Source organism: Equus caballus, chromosome 13, assembly GCF_041296265.1.
Source record: "Equus caballus isolate H_3958 breed thoroughbred chromosome 13, TB-T2T, whole genome shotgun sequence".
NCBI lineage: Eukaryota > Metazoa > Chordata > Mammalia > Perissodactyla > Equidae > Equus > Equus caballus.
Window position 1 is genome coordinate 6,881,544 of NC_091696.1, and position 7,195 is coordinate 6,888,738.

Genomic DNA, 7,195 nt, shown 5'->3' on the forward strand with positions numbered 1-7,195 from the left:
GATTAACAGGATTTCAAGACCCTGTACAGGTGGGCTGAGATAATGGTTTCAGCAAGAGACTAAGAGACCTTATAGGCTTAGGGAAAAGCTGACTGAGTGGAATCAGGGCACGTATATCAAGTTTAGGGCAGCGTTAGTAAGACCGCACTAGTGGTGAGGCCAAGGCACCTAATATGCATCTGACTGCTGAAGACTTCCAGTTCATGGAGCTATACAGGAGCAGTCTGGGGCTGACAGGAGTCTGGCATGACTTGGTCATACTGAACCTCCGTTGGCTTCTCCCTGCTCAGAAACCATCTGTTCTATAATGTCTTCTAGAATTGAACTGGGATATGATGTTGTACTACCCGATCTCTAATTCCTGGGAGTCAGCCTTGAATCTTTGTTCTTGCCTGAAAATGAGCTCAATTACTCATCGCCAGTCTCCTGGTGTCTCTCTCACCTACCTACCCTGAAGATTTCTTCTTTCTTCCTTGAAGTTGAACTTATATTTCATAATAGGTGCCTCTGTTTAATCCACCGTTTGAAGTGCTGGAGGAGCAAGGAAGGCCAGATGAGTTTCTTCCCTTTCAGCCCATCTTCTGTGTCTCTCTAGAGACATTAAAAAAAAAAGAAGCCAGCTCTCTGTTTAAAAGCCTCCAATTTTCTGCAGACTAAAGTTCAGCTGCTCTAATGTGGCACATGGAATTCTTTGTAACACAGCCTGCATCTTGTAGGGTTTCTTGGTTACAGGCACAGTAACTATCTCTGAATGGTGCAAGCCTTAGAAAGCTCATGGAATGGAAGGCATAGCTGATCAAAGAAGCCTAAGAAAGGACTGGAACCAGGAGACCTCCAATAATCCAGAGAATAGGACTTAAGCGACACTCTCTTCAAGACGCTGTGGCTGGTACAAACCAGCTCCAAGACATTTCCCTCAGCCCCTCCATTCATGATTTAAATTCCTAAGAACCACCTCCCACCACCATTGTGTGGCTTCTTAGAGGAAATCCCAACCAAGGTGTCCCACGTCCCTTGGGTAAGGAGCAGTGACCTAAGCTCAGCCGGCTTGATTGCGGAGGGCAGCACCATTCTTAAGCCCATGCAGAAAACATCCCTGCACTGAGTCATCCGCCCTAGAAGTCTCCACTCTAGTCCTTCTCCCATCACGTCTTCCCAGGGGATAAGGAGGCCACAGGCCAAGGGCACTTGCCCACCTCAACCTGCACCCTCCCTTCTGGACCATTCTCTTGGTCACAGAGACCCTGGACTTCCCTGCCTAAGTTGGCTCTTCCCTGGATCTGTCCTCCCGAGGGCACATGGCACATGAAAGCCAGAGGGGATGTAAAGACTGCTGTCCACCCATTTTCACTGTGCAGGTTGTGATGTACTCACACACGTACAAAAAGCCACTACAGTGATGGGCAGAGCTGGGAGTAGGAAGAGAAGTGGGGAACAGGCTGAGGGTAGGGATCCGGGAGCCATAAGCCAGGAGCCAGCTCTCCCCATGCTGCTATATTCTGGCAAGAAAATCTGAGAAGCCAGAGGATTCCAAATTTGAACTTGGCCTTCCGGGTCATTATGAAGATAGGAGGATAGTACATATTTTAAATGACACTTTAATAGATTGCTTTATCACTTTCAAATCCCTGGGCATGTGGTATATGGCCCTTCATTTGTACGCTTCCTCTGGGTCCTGCAAGGGTATAGGCAGGTCGGTCAAAGAGCATCAGGATGCTGCTACCCGAGGAAGAGGCCAGTGATGTCCACGTGCTGTTGAGATCCCGTGTTCCCACCCCTGTGTCTAGTGACCCAGCGCCCCGTGACTCAGCTGCCCAGGCCCTGAGCAGACCCTGCAAATGCCGGAGGCTCCCAACTGTCTCCCTGCCTCCACGTTAGCCCCCTGGAGTCTTCTCAGTCAAGCATCCAGAGGTATCTTTAAACATATAATGAATCAAGCCACTTCCCAGTTTAAAAGCCTACGGTGACCGCTCCCCACCCCCACCTACCCCGCCCAGAGGAAAAGTCAAAATCCTTTCCACATTTCGCAAAGCTTTGCACGACACCTCCCAGCCTCCATCCACCGTCTCTCTGTCCTCTTGCTGACCCACTCCAGCCGTGCTGTCCTTCTGGTGGTCGCTGGGACACGTCAAGCTCAGCCCTGCATGGGGTCCTCTGCACCTGCTGTCCTTGTGGCTGGAACATTCTTCCCTTGGTTGTCCCCGTGGCTAGCTCTTTCAGCTCCTTCAGCTCTCTGTTTATGCTACTTCCTAGCACAATCTTCTCTGGTGACCCCAACTAAAATAGGGGGCCCCGTTCCCACCGCAGCATCTCCCACCTCCTTTCCCTGCATTATTCTCCGCACAGCACTCCCCGTCACACTATGCGTCTTGATTGTTTCTTGCATGTTATCTATCTAGACAGACTAGAAGAGAAGCAACGTGCGGGCAGGGACCTTTGTCTGTCTGTTCCTTGCTGTCTCTCCAGCACCTCCAACACTCCTGAGCTCAGAGGTGACACTCCACAAATGTTTGTTGAGTGAATAATGGGATGAATGAATGAAAGCATACATGCCATGCCCCTGAGCCCCTGCATATGGTCCCCTCTCTGTCTGGGATGCCACCATCATCTTCTCCTTCAAGGCCTAGCTCAGCATTACCCTATCTCTGCGGCACCTCCTCCTCTCCATCCCACCCCAGCAGCATTGTTTTTGGTTCCCCCGTCATGCTTTACACATACTTCTCTAATAATACTCACTACATTCAATTATTGTCTGGTGGTTTTTTTTCTTTTAAAAGATGTACATAAGCAGTACATGAATACATTCACTTTATTAAATATTCAAACAATATAGTAAGTGAAAGATCTCCTCTAGGCTACTCTCAAAATCTACCTTTCCTTTCCAGAAGTAATCTTGTCTGGGAATTTACATACACATACATGGATAAAAAAGTAAAGTTTTGTTTTGAGTGTGCATGTGTGTGCTTTATTATACCTATGTTCTGGCATTTTCTATGATTTGCATCTTTGACACAGAGTACTTTGTGTGATTGTCTGTTTTGTACCTGTATGCATTTAAATCACTTTAAAAAATAATTTAGCATTGAATTAGATAGAATGAAGGCATGAAGATTTAGTTGGCCATTCCCCATCTTATGGGTATTTAGATGCTTCACATTGCTGCAGCCATGCCACAGTGAAAGTTCCTACACAGGTCTGTTAGAGCATATGTGTTTCTCCAGACTACATACCTAGAAGGGAAATAGAGGATTTGAAAAGTGTGCAGATTTTAACCTGTCAATTCACCCTTTAAAAAGCCTGTAAAAATTATGCTTCTGTGAAGGTGGGATATTTTTAATATTTGCCTATTTGCTGGGAGAAAATGTCTCATTCGAGTTTTGTTTTTCATTTCCCTGATTATTGCTGAAGTTTACATGTTTGTCTATATTTATTAGAATTTAGTTTCTCTTGTGACTCGTTTTTCCATCTTCTTGGCCCGTTTTTCTTTTCTCTTGCTGTCACTATCTTACGTGCCTGTTTGTTTTACTTGACTGTGAGCTCCTTCAGGTGGTCATCACATCTTATTTATCAAGGTTTCCCCTTCCAGAGCACACAGACAGTGCTTAATGAATTTATATCCAATTGCATTGTTGAAGCCGTAGGCATTACCCTTTATCATGGTTATCATCATTATCATCCTCCTCATCACCGCCAGTACCATTTATTTAGTCTCACAGGATGCTAAGCCCTGTCTCGGGAGGTATGCCTATATAGTCTCTCATCTTCCTAATACCTCGCCCAACAAAGTGACTATTGGTAGCTCTGTTTTACAGATAAAGCAGTTGAGACTCATGCAAGTTACATGGGCTGCCCAAGGACACTCAGCTGGATTATGAAGGGAGGGATTATGGAGCAGAGTCTTTTCAGCCTGGTTCCAAAGTATGTGCAGTCTCCCTTAGAGCAATTGGCCTCTTCCTGGCCACGCATTAGAATCACCTGAACAGGCTTTCAAATGATAGCTATATCCAGTCCTACCCCAGGCCAATTGATTCAGAAACTCTGGGACTAGGTCTGGGGAAGTGGTGTTATAAAAATCCCTACATGATTTTGATGTGCAGAAATGGTTGAAAACCTTTGGTCTACATTGGGAGTGAACCAGCTTTTTTTGTAAAGTGCCAGATAGTAAATATTTTAGACTTTGCCTGCCATACAGTCTCTGTGGCAACTATCCACCTTTGCTGTTGTAGGGTCAAAACAGCCAAAGACAAAAATGAACGAACATGACTGTGTTCCAATTGAAACCCATTTACAAAAACAAACGGCAGCCAAATTTGGTCCATGGGCTGTAGTTTGTGGACCCCTAGTCTATATCATAATACTTCGAAGATCTTGGAATTTCGGATTGTCCCAGTCAAACCAGGACATCTGGTCACATTAATTACCTTGCTAAGTCTCAAGGACAGTGGCATGAGAATCTTTGCCCCACCTCAAGAGATTCTGCTTCAGTAGGTTGGGGCCTGGGCGTCTGCATTTCAACAAGGGATGCAGCTGATTCTGATGTAAGCAGACTTCGTGGGTCCTTACTGCAAGAATCACTGGGCTACCAAAGCATAATGTTCTTGGCAAGTAGCGAAAGCTTGGCTGGAGAAGCAGAACTGGTTCTTATCCAACAATTCTTTAAGCTCATGGATAGACATTTTGTGCGTCCCTGCCTGCCTTATGTTCCAGCATCCTGCCTCCAAGGTTCTGGAAGCTTGGGTGCCCCAGCATCACATCTTCCCAGTCTGCACGTTGGCAGAGAAGGAAGCCGTCCTGCCTCTTCAACTCTGAAATTAGTAGAAGACCAAAGTCCTTGTATATTTCAAAATATTGAAGAAGAAAGTGACTGTTTAACCACCTACGTGATAAAACTGATACTGGCATTTATCAGTCTGTGTGTGTGTGTGTGTGTGTGTGTGTGTGTTTTAATAGTTCAGTAGTTAGAAAATGGAGCCTCCATTTTCCCGTCATCCGCTTTGAAGCTATGTAGTGGGTGAATGCCATCATTTCTGTTTCCGACCTCTTTAGCATCCATTATTTCTCTGTTGTCCACATCTAATAGTCTGGATCCTTTTAGTTGTTGATGGCGCAGCGATTACTGGGGCTGCTGCTTTAGGATGACTTCCAAATGCATCTGAACAGTTGAATTTACTTACTGCTTCCCTCCTGAAAGCTTTTTAGCATGATCCAGCTGGGGTGGTTTCATCGGGAAAACCATTATTTGCGGCTCTCTTTTTTTGAGGGGTAGAAATAAATTTCCCAAAAGGTGAAAGTGGACGCTGTTCATTGTGGATCTGCAATCTTAGTTTTTCTTCTCTCTCCTTCTTACATTCCATTTGCACAGTTTTTCTCAGGAATGACTTCTTTCTGGGGAAATGGAATGTTCTAAATGGCACGATTGAGTCAAATGAATGTTTAGAGTGGTTTGGACTTTTAAGCCTTTTGCTGGATTTTGGCAGTATCATTTTATACTGTAAAACCCCTTTTTCCCAGGTAACCTATAATATTCATATTGAACATTATTCACAGCTTTCTAACACCCCCTCATTTCACTTAGCTATCAGCTAAGCAAATAGTGCTCAAGAGTTAAAAATATGCTATTCTTCCTCTACAGCACATGCACTTTTATGTGAAAGGGGAACCGCTCTGTGTTCCTAATCTCTATATACATATCTATCTGTGCATGTAGTAGCTTTCAACACTGTAATTAGACACAGAAACCACACCGTGCCAACACAGTGCACACAGGCAGGTTTATAGAGCAGCTGTGACAAGTATATAATATGGTAAAACACCTTTTCACCAGCTGGGACAAATTCTAGAGTATACAAGGAGAGTTTCAAATGAAAATTAGGTAGAAGAATCTGAACTATCTCATGCAGGAGGACTGCACAGATGAAAATATCTAGGACGCCTCTCTGGAAGAGTGTATTTGAGAGGCAGCGTGCAATACTGGAAGGCTGATAGCTCAAGGCGTCCAATCCTCTTGGATTTAAATCCCAGCCAAGGTGCTGTGTGATCTTGGGCAAGTTGCTTTACCTCTCTGAGACTCAAGTACCCTGTTACGTCACAGAGATAGTAGCAGCACGTTTACCTCATGGGGCTCGTGTGAGGATTAAGTGAGGTAACAACTGTCAGGCTGCAGACACACTTTCGTCATCTGAGGATCGGAACCACAGTGTGGTGATGAAAATGAAAGGAGATACGTCATCATTACAACAGAACTCTCTGGAATATGCCCCTCCCTGCCACACACACAGCAAATATGAGTCTCTTTTGTGAACTGTCAATGTTAATAGCATCCACATTTACTCAGCTACCCTCATAAAAAAATTAGGAGCTACACTTAAATGGTTTCTCTCTCCTCCTACCTGTCCCCTTCTTCTCGTGCCTGATCCCCCATGGTCACTTGGTACCAAATTGTGCCATTCAGCCTCCGAAATAACTTTCTAATTCGGTCTCCTCAGCTTCATCCTCCCTGTCACTGCCTCAGTTCAGACCCTTATTGTCTTTTGTCTGGATTAATGCAAGAACCTCTTAACCAATTTCAGTATCTTCGGCTTGGATCCTCCATGATCCATTAGTAGCCCCATTTTACAGATTAGAAAATTGAGACAGAGAGAGGTTCAATCAAGAGCCCCAAATCACACAGCTGGTAAGTGGTATTATAGGGATTCCAACCTCAGCAGCCTGGCTCTAGGATCTCTGCCGTTTCCTGCCTTGGAGCTTGGTGCAGTGCATTATTTGGTTGTGGAAATCGGCAGTACCTCCTACATCTGGTAATTGCCTGGAGTGAGTCCTGTTTCCCCCTCACCAGATGTTTCCTTAGAGCTGCTCTAAGTGATACATCGATCCTGCAGGAGCTCCAAGGAGCAGCCAAGCCATTCTGCAGGAAGAGAGCGGGTGAAGGAGGAACAGGCAGAAATGTACAAATGAGTTCTGGTGGGAGACCATCAGTGCATCGTGGATGCTGTCCAGAGGCTGACGTGGGCCACGTATAAAAAGAAGAGGCTGAACTAGGGATGGAGAAAGTAGGGATTCAGGTCCATTTCAGCATTTCAGGAGTCTGGTCCAGTGGGTGGGGCCTGGCATGAAGAACTGCCAGCGGGGATGATGCTGGGATTCTGGCAGTATCAGAGGCTGCTGGTTTAGAGCAGGATCGCAGGCAGACGTGATG